The sequence below is a fragment of the Nanorana parkeri genome, unplaced genomic scaffold (genome assembly GCF_000935625.1).
Source record: "Nanorana parkeri isolate BGI_ZX_2015 unplaced genomic scaffold, ASM93562v1 scaffold1009, whole genome shotgun sequence".
NCBI classification, from domain to species: domain Eukaryota; kingdom Metazoa; phylum Chordata; class Amphibia; order Anura; family Dicroglossidae; genus Nanorana; species Nanorana parkeri.
In genome coordinates this window covers 70,626-83,202 of record NW_017307277.1, presented here as the reverse complement: position 1 = coordinate 83,202, position 12,577 = coordinate 70,626, and the positions used below count along the sequence as shown (strand labels likewise).

At 51.7% G+C, this 12,577-nt stretch overlaps 1 protein-coding gene across 3 annotated transcripts in view; it reads left to right on the top strand.

The window, feature by feature from the left end:
• The window catches only part of LOC108795811 (opioid-binding protein/cell adhesion molecule homolog), a 143,697-nt gene that overhangs the window by 75,415 nt on the left and 55,705 nt on the right, over nucleotides 1-12,577 (top strand). The gene's annotated exons all lie outside the window — the stretch shown is intronic.

Sequence of the window (12,577 nt, the reverse complement as noted above, 5' to 3'; positions counted from 1 at the left end):
GGGGGGTCCTGTCAACCATGGCAATTGTATACACTGGAGCTTTGGGTTGAAGTTGCAGGAACATGTTAATATCAACAAGCGGAATGGGAATGTAATGCAACGGTCAATCGGCTCCAGCGTTGTAGCGACGATGGTTCAAATGACCTGGTCTGGCCTGAAACTAGCAGCTGCACCACAGCACAGTACACGGTATAGAGGGGCTGCTCGCAGTTTTGTGCGTTTGATACCCAGTGAAAACGCTGACTGCGCAGTCAGCACACAGAAAAGATTCATAAAGTGGTAAAAGCCCCTCGGGAAATCTTAAATAAAAAATCCATCAGCGGCACGGAGAAGGTGATAATTTGAAGTGATCTGGACAAGAAGAAAATCAATTTGAGGTGAAATAAACAGATAAAAGAAGCGAGTTTACCGTGAGAGAGCCAACAGGAGGACGGAGCAGGGACAGGATGGATCATTACACCACCGACTGCTTATAACAAAATGTACATTTCCACCTGATCTATGAAGAGTCAAGACCTGTCCACCCTCCCAGTGCTGGATGGAGTGCGAGGACCTGTCCACCCTCCCAGTGCTGGATGGAGTGCGAGGACCTGTCCACCCTCCCAGTGCTGGATGGAGTGCGAGGACCTGTCCACCCTCCCAGTGCTGGATGGAGTGCGAGGACCTGTCCACCCTCCCAGTGCTGGATGGAGTGCGAGGACCTGTCCACCCTCCCAGTGCTGGATGGAGTGCGAGGACCTGTCCACCCTCCCAGTGCTTAGTCTGTGAAGCATTTCTGTATTTGTAGTAAGAGTCCAGAGTCAGTGGTGACCCGTGCTTTGTATTTGTGTATTGGTGGGCTGGGTCGACAGCAAACTCTCCCTGCTGTCACTTCTGCAATCACACAAATAATTGTTATAAATTGGACTATCACGTTAAGAATATTTACTGAGAAAACGGAAACATTTTATTTATTTTTTGCACTTCAAAAGAAACAATAAATGAATCGATGCTAAAATTAGAAATTAATATAAAAAAAAAATCTCTTGTGTAGGTCTCAGAATGTTGTGCAGAATAAGTCGGTCCGCCTCCTTGCCGGTGACAGCAGATCGTCTTGTGTGACATTTACTCCTTAATTGGTAAATGAAGCTGCAAGTGCTGCGGAGTGCCGGGTCAGATACACGGAGACCAAAAATAAACAGAGCTCATTGTCAGCTGACTTCAATGGCTCCATGCTTGTTCCGGGTCCATAGAGCTGGTATTGCCATCCTCTAGTAATCCAGCGACACTCGGGGGCACACCGGCACCCCATACACACGCACACCTTCATGCCAGTGCTATAGGATCCACCAACTTATATCTGCAATGATAGGCCATATGGTCTCAACATTTACTATGTGCCAATGGAGACTTTTCGTTCTCCTTGTTGTGTTCAGAGAACAATTGAAGAGTGATGGCGGCAAAGGACCAAGTAGTCCATCAAGTCTTCCCCCCTCGTTGTCACCCTTTTTGATGAATAGATCTATGTTTGTCCCAAGCATTACATGCACTTACTGTTGTCTCACTCCCTACCTCTGCTGGAAGTCTCCTCCATGCATTAACCACTCTTTCTGTCAATCTGTAGTTATCACTAGAGGGATCTCCAGCAGGAGGAAGGAGGTCCTGATCCCTCTATATAGATCTATCACTAGGGGGGTCCCCAGCAGGAGGAAGGAGGTCCTGATCCCTCTATATTCATCCTCATCCTTCAGCTTCCTGCGACATTTCTGATCTCTGCGGCAGGAATCGGCCATTTTGTAATGTATTTTTGGCCTCCTTCGTTCCTGCGAGTCGGTGATCGCGGCTGCCAGCAATGGAGAGAACCAGGCGGGATGAGCAATAAATAATAACAGTGTTAATAACCGTGTCCCTCGTTACACAATGAGGCGCTCTGGAACACGGAGGTCACATGACTCCGCAACGTCTAATTAATTTCTTCTGATCTGCGTTGCTGGAGAAATCCTTTTATCCTCCCGGGTTATTGAGGTTAATTAAAACTCGGCCCGTTCTCTGTATAATGTGAGGCAGCTTTCTCCACGGAGTGATGATGTCAGAGCGAGCGGCGTGATGTCACACGGCTAATGGTCTGCAGACACCACTGCACAGATATCTACTATCAATCCATTAAAGAGGACCTGTCACATCTTTAGCTATCACATAGGGGGGGGGGGTTTCTTAGCCCACTATGTGATAGCAATAAAGTTAGGTGAAAAAAAAATGCCAAAATTTTTTTTTTAAAGTTACACATAAAAAAGAACTAAAAAAACTATTTTTTTTAAAAAAGTCCCCACCCCTACATACACGCACGCAAACATGCGTCAGGTGCGCATACCTGCGACAACGACGATGGCGCCCATTATGCCGCACATGTTACATATCGCCGTGAAGGTCGCAGTGAGAGCAATCATTTTAGGGCCCGTCAATCACCGATAACACCAAACTGATGAGCGGTAAAAGCTTTTAAAGCGTCGCCTAGGGCCAATTTTGTATATGGTGATTTTTTGCGATTCCGCCAGTGCGTGCAATTCGTAAGCTTGACATGTTTGGTGTCTATTTACCCGACGTGACCCCCGTCTTTTATATTTTACCAAAAAATTGGGCGATGATAAATGTTTCCTAACATAATGTAAAAAAAAACTTTTGTACTGGGAGGGAGGGGCGTGGTGGTACCACAGCCACGCCCCCCCCTCCCTGTTTTTCAAACTATGATCCGGCCCCCAGCAATGTCTGAGGGACAGTGAACTGGCCCCATGTTTAAAAAGTTTGAGGTCCCCTGGTCTATGGGAATGTTGGACCATTTTGGTTGGTCTGCATGCAAATACAGCCTGTTTCAGAACGCCCTCTCCTCCAGACTGACACCCATCAGAGCATTTTAAATATTTGCATAACTCCGCCCAAGAGCCCGCCCACTGCGTCCCTTACTCCCTGTAGCAGAATGGATATTCTTTTTTTTCTCTGATAACTCTTCCGATCCTGTAGCATGCTTTGTACACCTCCAATGGAGGATTATCATTTCCCTCCATATAGTTTGCGGAATGCGTTCCATGCGGACTGATGTGCGTACAATCTTGGAGTCCGGGACTATGTTGTGTGTGTGTGTCAGAAATAATGCGTCACGTCTTCCATCTCCCGGAGTTTGGGGGCCCCTGCTCGCCCTGATTGGAGCTCTGCTCCCAGCACGGGGTTAACGTGCGGAGCAGCCGCGGCATGATTGATGCGGACTGGTGGGGGTGTTCCGTATTTCCAGTATTACAAAGCTCTGCCGCATGTTAGCGCCATCAGGCGTCCCAAACCCTCGGGAAAATGCCAGCGTTGCAGAGCACCGGTCCGGGCTGATGATTGAAGGCTTTTGGTAGTAGAGATGGCGCCACGTGCACAGGTCATGTGAATGTGAAGCGAATGAGAGGACTCCTCGCCTGGCTCTGCGGCGCGGGAAACGTCGAGATATTTATTATACGGCATCTTGCCATGTAATGGGGGCGTTCCGGGTCAGCGGCTTTTATTCCCGATATGGCAGAGACCGTAAATTACAAAGGAGATGATTGGAAGTTGTCCTCGTGGAACGCCCGGCCTGCTCATTGGATGGGGAGGATGTGTGAGAAAACCTCTTCAATGTTCTCTAAAGTCAGAACTCTTCACAACGCAAATACGACCCACTGCCCCGTCTCTGAGGCTGGGAGGGCTTCTAATATGCAAATGAGCCGACCTTCTAAACCACGCCCAGAATCCTCAGAGGCCTTCTGTTGGAATCTTTGAGTCGAGATGAATCTCTTCCTCATCAGAACTGACCTGGGAATCTTCTCATGGTTCTTCCCGGATTCAGTGGACATGATGAGGAGGAGTGTCGGGTTTTATCATTCTTCCACATGTGTGTGACTGTATTCCCAGAGAAAAGCTTCTAGTTACTTCCATCATCATCATCCTTCATCATCATCATCATCATCCATAAATCATCATCATCATCATCGGGGCAACATCCTGTCACTCATATCAATAAAAAAGGAGATTCAAACATTTACAATTTTGTGATCTCTTTGGGCCCCGGGGTCATCTGTGATCTCATTCCTCTGATCTCCTCATTGGGCCCCGGGGTCACCTCTGATCACCTCATTGGGCCCCGGGGTCACCTCTGATCTCCTCATTGGGCCCCGGGGTCATCTCTGATCTTAATGCCTCTGATCTCCTCATTGGTCCCCGGGGTCACCTCTGATCTCATTGGGCCCCCGGGGTCATCTCTGATCTTAATGCCTCTGATCTCCTCATTGGTCCCCGGGGTCACCTCTGATCTCCTCATTGGGCCCCCGGGGTCATCTCTGATCTCATTCTGGTATTGTCCGCTGATTTAGTCCCATTAATCTGAAATGAATTGTTGTTGCAGAATTGCGCAGTTTGCGATGACGGGTAACACAATCCCACCATCTGCGGAGGAATGTAACAAACGTTTCTTGTGATTTGTTTTCTGTGTTTTCCGGGGACAATGTCAGGTGCGGAACGTCCTCGTCACCTCCGCACATCACTGCTCCGCACATCACTGCTCCGCACATCTCTGCTCCGCACATCTCTGCTCCGCACATCACTGCTCCGCACATCTCTGCTCCGCACATTGATGATCCGCACATCTCTGCTCCGCACATCACTGCTGCGCACATCACTGCTCCGCACATCACTGCTCCGCACATCACTGCTCCGCACATCTCTGCTCCGCACATCACTGCTCCGCACATCACTGCTCCGCACATCTCTGCTCCGCACATCACTGCTCCGCACATCACTGCTCCGCACATCACTGCTCCGCACATCTCTGCTCATCTCTGCTCCGCACATCACTGCTCCGCACATCACTGCTCCGCACATCACTGCCCCGCACATGGCTGCCCCTCACATCACTGCTCCGCACATCTCTGCACCGCACATCACTGCTCCGCACATCTCTGCTCCGCACATCACTGCTCCGCACATCACTGCTCCGCACATCACTGCTCCGCACATAATTGTCTCCTCGGCTCTCAGGTTCCGGCAATCAATGAATATTTTCTGCTAATTCCAAATAAGAAAACAGAAATAATCGGCGGAGACGACGAGCCCGACGCCACCAGAAAGTGGCGGTTTCCAGGGACGGCGAGCCGCGTTCAGGACGTTTTCGTGGCGCGGAGTCGTCTGCCGCGGCGGTTATTTCTGTCAGATGAACATTTCACATTTGTTGGAGTGCGGCGGCGATATTTCTGAGAGCGAATTTCATGAGAAGAAAAGTATCGACCGCCATTCTCAGCGTCCAGTAATGAGATCCGAAACAATGTAACCGCGAGCAACCGCGACCTGCGCCGATACATCCAACTTCCCGAGCAGAGGAGTGCTACTGTGCATTGTATATACCGAGAATGACACCCGGCGCACAGGACAAGAGGAGTGCTACTGTGCATTGCACATACCGAGAATGACACCCGGCACACAGGACAAGAGGAGTGCTACTGTGCATTGCACATACCGAGAATGACACCCGGCACACAGGACAAGAGGAGTGCTACTGTGCATTGCACATACCGAGAATGACACCCGGCACACAGGACAAGAGGAGTGCTACTGTGCATTGCACATACCGAGAATGACACCCGGCACACAGGACAAGAGGAGTGCTACTGTGCATTGCACATACCGAGAATGACACCCGGCACACAGGACAAGAGGAGTGCTACTGTGCATTGCACATACCGAGAATGACACCCGGCACACAGGACAAGAGGAGTGCTACTGTGCATTGCACATACCGAGAATGACACCCGGCACACAGGACAAGAGGAGTGCTACTGTGCATTGCACATACCGAGAATGACACCCGGCACACAGGACAAGAGGAGTGCTACTGTGCATTGCACATACCGAGAATGACACCCGGCACACAGGACAAGAGGAGTGCTACTGTGCATTGCACATACCGAGAATGACACCCGGCACACAGGACAAGAGGAGTGCTACTGTGCATTGCACATACCGAGAATGACACCCGGCACACAGGACAAGAGGAGTGCTACTGTGCATTGCACATACCGAGAATGACACCCGGCACACAGGACAAGAGGAGTGCTACTGTGCATTGCACATACCGAGAATGACACCCGGCACACAGGACAAGAGGAGTGCTACTGTGCATTGCACATACCGAGAATGACACCCGGCACACAGGACAAGAGGAGTGCTACTGTGCATTGCACATACCGAGAATGACACCCGGCACACAGGACAAGAGGAGTGCTACTGTGCATTGCACATACCGAGAATGACACCCGGCACACAGGACAAGAGGAGTGCTACTGTGCATTGCACATACCGAGAATGACACCCGGCACACAGGACAAGAGGAGTGCTACTGTGCATTGCACATACCGAGAATGACACCCGGCACACAGGACAAGAGGAGTGCTACTGTGCATTGCACATACCGAGAATGACACCCGGCACACAGGACAAGAGGAGTGCTACTGTGCATTGCACATACCGAGAATGACACCCGGCACACAGGACAAGAGGAGTGCTACTGTGCATTGCACATACCGAGAATGACACCCGGCACACAGGACAAGAGGAGTGCTACTGTGCATTGCACATACCGAGAATGACACCCGGCACACAGGACAAGAGGAGTGCTACTGTGCATTGCACATACCGAGAATGACACCCGGCACACAGGACAAGAGGAGTGCTACTGTGCATTGCACATACCGAGAATGACACCCGGCACACAGGACAAGAGGAGTGCTACTGTGCATTGCACATACCGAGAATGACACCCGGCACACAGGACAAGAGGAGTGCTACTGTGCATTGCACATACCGAGAATGACACCCGGCACACAGGACAAGAGGAGTGCTACTGTGCATTGCACATACCGAGAATGACACCCGGCACACAGGACAAGAGGAGTGCTACTGTGCATTGCACATACCGAGAATGACACCCGGCACACAGGACAAGAGGAGTGCTACTGTGCATTGCACATACCGAGAATGACACCCGGCACACAGGACAAGAGGAGTGCTACTGTGCATTGTACATACCGAGAATGACACCCGGCGCACAGGACAAGAGAAGTGCTACTGTGCATTGTATATACCGAGAATGACACCCTGCACACAGGACAAGAGGAGTGCTACTGTGCATTGCACATACCGAGAATGACACCCGGCACACTGTCGGGTATGAGCGGCGTCGGCATATTCCTGGCCCGGATCGTGCAGGTGCACACAGTCAGCACTCGATGGAAGCTGCAGTGAGCAGAAAATGGAACTTGGCGATAGAGACGTGATGACATCATCAGGGGCACTTTATGGTGTGATGTCACACACAGACAGGATGACATCATCAGGGGCACTTTATGGTGTGATGTCACACACAGACAGGATGACATCATCAGGGGCACTTTATGGTGTGATGTCACACACTTTGGGGGGACGCCATGCTTTTTGTTTTTTGTTTTTTTTCTTTGATTTTCACATTTAGCGAAATAAACTTCATCCGAATAATAAATCATCATCGATAGAAAACAAATCTTTGTACCTTGACGTGTCTAGAGTGTGATGGTTGTGTGGTCATTGTAGGCGGAGTCTGTGATTGTTATGTGGTCCTTGTGGGTGGAGTCTGTGATTATGTGGGGTCGTTGTGGGTGGAGTCTGTGATTATGTGGGGTTGTTGTGGGTGGAGTCTGTGATTGTGGGTGGGGTCTGTGATTGCTGAGTGGGCCGGCGGTGATGTATGTTCTCTGTATATGTGTCCTCATTAGGAAGCCGGCCGGGAATCCTCCTTAATGAGCTCGCAGCAACGCACGTTAATGACATTAATCACGTCTGAGATTGATGGCGCCGCGCGGCGCGTCCGGTGAGATCGCCGCGGGATGAGGACGGCGCGTTCTCCCAGAATTCCGGAATAAATCATCTCCGGCCGTCTCCCGAGTTTTATTCCAGGAAACGCATTTCCAGTTTCCGGTAACAATGTATCCATAAATTCTCCGGATATTATACCAGATCGCGTCATTGTAACCAGAGCGCCAATTCTCATACCAGCGCCGCAAATCACCGCCGTGACTACGCCAAAAGAGCGGCCGCCATCTTCACGTATTCTGTGTCTGTGCAGAGAAATCTTTATTATCATCTATGGACTTTGCACAGTACCACTTCCCTCGTCCTGTGTGCCGGGTGTCATTCTCGGTATCTGTTCTTCCATCCTGCACTCAGCGGCTCCCCACCAGCAATAGCTTTCGATGACACGGTCGCCATGGAGGTTTTTTTTAGTCGCCATGGTGACCAGACATTTTAATTGGTCTCCTTCCTCCATTGTGCTCGTCCGTCACCTTCATTACAGTCCGCGCCGAGTGCCGTGTATATGAATCCTCCTCCTCATTACTCTGAAGGGACGTAACCGGCGCGGTGTGTGTGCGGTGCGGGGGGACTTCTCAGGACATGTGACATCCCCACGGGGGGGGGGCAAACATCAGCCGTACATAGATAAACACCTGTGTGATACGTGTATGGTGGAAGCTGCCGTCCTCTGACTCTGGGACAGCGACAGGTTAAATGAGTCAGCATGCGACACATAGAACAAGGATTGGTGCCCTTCATTGGGGCCTTTGCACACAGGCGTACCTTTTAGGCCCCATTCACACTGAGCGATTCGCAAATCGCGCAAATGGTTGCAGTGAGCAAGCTAGAATCGCGGCAAAATCCGCTCCAAAAAGGGTCCTGCTGTAGCGACGCGCGACCCGCGACGCGCGACCCGCGACAGCGACGGACAGAGCCCCATTGCCATGCATTGGAGAGCGATATCGCGCGATAAATCGCTCAGTGTGAACGGGGCCTAAAGGGGAGCTCCAAAACTGAGACTCCTCTGTGCAGGTGCCTCCTGGGAGTATTCTTCCGCAGCACTGAGGTCACCCAGCAAGGAGTCAGACCGGCGGTCAGAGATTCTCAGGTTGGGTGGTCATCATCATCAATCAGGGTACGGCGATCACCAGCAGCATCGGAGACGCGTTGGCCAATCACTGGGGATAAAAATACTCAAATTTAATTCCGAATGCTCCAACTATGACCTACCCGCCAACAGTGTCAGCAAATACCATGGCGACACCCGGGGGGCCTGTTTATAACCCATTCACCGAGCCGTTCTCCCCGTGAATCTTTCTCAACGTTCGTTCTGCGCGAATAAACACAAAAAACAAATGTAGTTAGACGATTATTTTTCAGGTTGAATGTATGTCATGTGATACTGTATTGGGCCAGTAGATGGAGCTCAGGAGCACATTTATTTCCTGTGCTCCTCGGCCCCAGCTAGTGGCCAATACTTGCTATTACATTACATACAATTGTCTGGTAAACAAAATATATTAGGGATGCACCGATAGCGGTTTTTCGTTATCAAGTACCCAGTGGTGTCACAAGGGGGGTGCGGCCCACACCCGGGTGTCACCATTGCAGGTACGCCCGACAATGCCAGGAGAGAGGAGGGGGCGATCACCCGGTGGGATGAGGTATGCCGCCGGGTGAACGTTCCCTCCTTTCATCATTGTTGGTGGTCCGGCCGATGTGATGGAATTCCCGGGCGATGGTTGTATTTTGGGTTTAATGGGAATTGCTCCTGACACGCGTGTCTTTCCTGTACTAGATATGCATTGATTGGTGTGTTGGTGGTACGTCCTGCCTGCCCACACGGTGAGATGGTGCAGATCCGGGAACTATGGTGGCAGATCTTATGGCTGCCAATGAGCCCTCCAAAACTCCGCCTTCACCTGGAGGCTCCTAAAGATGTCCAAGTGATGAAACGCATTGGGTGGAGTCTACGTAGGGTGACATCATTACATGCGGAGGAGGTGGAGGCACGTGACCGGAGGAAGCTCTGGGGCGGTTGGTGCGCTCCACCTATAGTGGTAGCATTTGGGGCTGGGCCCATACCCCACCACCACCATCCCATACCCCACCACCATCCCATACCCCACCACCATCCCATACCCCACCACCACCAACCCATCCCCCACCACCACCATCCCATACCCCACCACCACCATCCCATCCCCCAATGTCCCATTCCTCATAGAGGATCCCATTCCTCATAGAGGGTCCCACTCCTCATAGAAGGTCCCACTCCTCATAGAGGGTCCCACTCCTCATAGAGGGTCCCACTCCTCATAGAGGGTCCCACTCCTCATACAGGGTCGACAGGGTCCCACTCCTCATAGAAGGTCCCACTCCTCATAGAGGGTCCCACTCCTCATAGAGGGTCCCACTCCTCATAGAGGGTCCCACTCCTCACATGGAGGGTCTCATTCATGTCTGTTGATAGTGCCGCTCCTGACTGCAGAGAGTCCCATTTCGGACATTATAGGGGCCCGTTCATGTTTGCAGGGGATCCCACTCCTGTCTGTGTCTGCAGAGGGTCCCACTCCTTTCTTTATAGGATCCGGTTCCTGTCTGCAGAGGGCCCCGCTCCTGTCTGCAGAGGGCCCCGCTCCTGTCTGCAGAGGGCCCCGCTCCTGTCTGCAGAGGGCCCCGCTCCTGTCTGCAGAGGGCCCCGCTCCTGTCTGCAGAGGGCCCCGCTCCTGTCTGCAGAGGGTCCCGCTCCTGTCTGCAGAGGGTCCCGCCCCTGTCTGCAGAGGGCCCCGCTCCTGTCTGCAGAGGGCCCCGCTCCTGTCTGCAGAGGGTACAATGAACCTGGTGGTCTCTGCCCTCTCTCCCAGCGTTCTCTGTAATGAGTCCCCCTCGGGAGGCCTGGCGGAGGATCTGGCGATGATATCAGACTATAATTGGCCGCCTCTCTCCCGCGTTGTGACTTTATCCGCCGTCCAGCTGTTCAGCAGATAATTAACACAACAACAGAACTTCTGGAAAGTCTATTCTCACCAGTCACATGGCGGAGCTCCTCGGCGCGCACAATGATGAAGAAAAGCGTTCTGACTTCACTTGCTGGATAATTATAAAGAGTAGTAATGGAAGAAGAACCATTCCGGCAGCCAGGCAACTAGTATTTCTTCCAGCACAGCTTACATGTAGCCGCGTCTTTGACCCATCATTGGTTAGTTGATGCTGCAGCGCAGTGGTTGTCCTCCGGAGATGTGGACGGTGTGCAGTGGTTGTCCTCCGGAGATATGGACGGTGTGCAGTGGTTGTCCTCCGGAGATATGGACGGTGTGCAGTGGTTGTCCTCCGGAGATATGGACGGTGTGCAGTGGTTGTCCTCTGGAGATATGGACGGTGTGCAGTGGTTGTCCTCCGGAGATATGGACGGTGTGCAGTGGTTGTCCTCCGGAGATGTGGACGGTGTGCAGTGGTTGTCCTCCTGCTGTCGATGGTTGCTGGTTCTGGAGTCTCTGCTGTTGCTGGTTCTGGAGTCTCTGCTGTTGCTGGTTCTGGAGTCTCTGCTGTTGATGGTTGCTGGTGGAGTCTCTGCAGTCGATGGTTGCTGGTGGAGTCTCTGCTGTCGATGGTTGCTGGTTCTGGAGTCTCTGCTGTTGCTGGTTCTGGAGTCTCTGCTGTTGATGGTTGCTGGTTCTGGAGTCTCTGCTGTTGCTGGTTCTGGAGTCTCTGCTGTTGATGGTTTCTGGTTCTGGAGTCTCTGCTGTTGATGGTTCTGGAGTCTCTGCTGTTGCTGGTTCTGGAGTCTCTGCTGTTGATGGTTGCTGGTTCTGGAGTCTCTGCTGTTGCTGGTTCTGGAGTCTCTGCTGTTGCTGGTTGTGGAGTCTCTGCTGTCGATGGTTCTGGAGTCTCTGCTGTCGATGGTTGCTGGTTCTGGAGTCTCTGCTGTTGCTGGTTCTGGAGTCTCTGCTGTCGATGGTTCTGGAGTCTCTGCTGTCGATGGTTGCTGGTTCTGGAGTCTCTGCTGTTGCTGGTTCTGGAGTCTCTGCTGTCGATGAGTGCTGGTTCTGGAGTCTCTGCTGTTGCTGGTTCTGGAGTCTCTGCTGTTGATGGTTTCTGGTTCTGGAATCTCTGCTGTTGATGGTTGCTGGTTCTGGAATCTCTGCTGTTGATGGTTTCTGGTTCTGGAATCTCTGCTGTTGATGGTAGCTGGTTCTGGAGTCTCTGCTGTTGCTGGTTCTGGAGTCTCTGCTGTTGATGGTTGCTGGTTTTGGAGTCTCTGCTGTTGCTGGTTCTGGAGTCTCTGCTGTTGCTGGTTCTGGAGTCTCTGCTGTTGCTGGTTGTGGAGTCTCTGCTGGGAGTCTCTGCTGTTGCTGGTTCTGGAGTCTCTGCTGTTGCTGGTTGTGGAGTCTCTGCAGTCGATGGTTCTGGAGTCTCTGCTGCCATTTCTCCTGTAAATGTTTGCCGAGTGTCTCCATCATCAATGTTTTGGATATAAAGAGTGGATGAGTTTTATTGCAGTGTGGTGATTGGTCAGAGATATAGAGCAGCGCGTCAGCTGATCAGTTCTCATATATGGATTAGGGGGAAATCTGCGTTCCGGGACTGGATCAGCTGAATAGATTTATGGTGATCCACGGAAGCCGTTTCCCGGCAGCAAGTTTAATTTTATGAATCCGCTGCTTTGTGGCGGCGTCTCTCATATCCATCTCTCCGCGCTTTATCC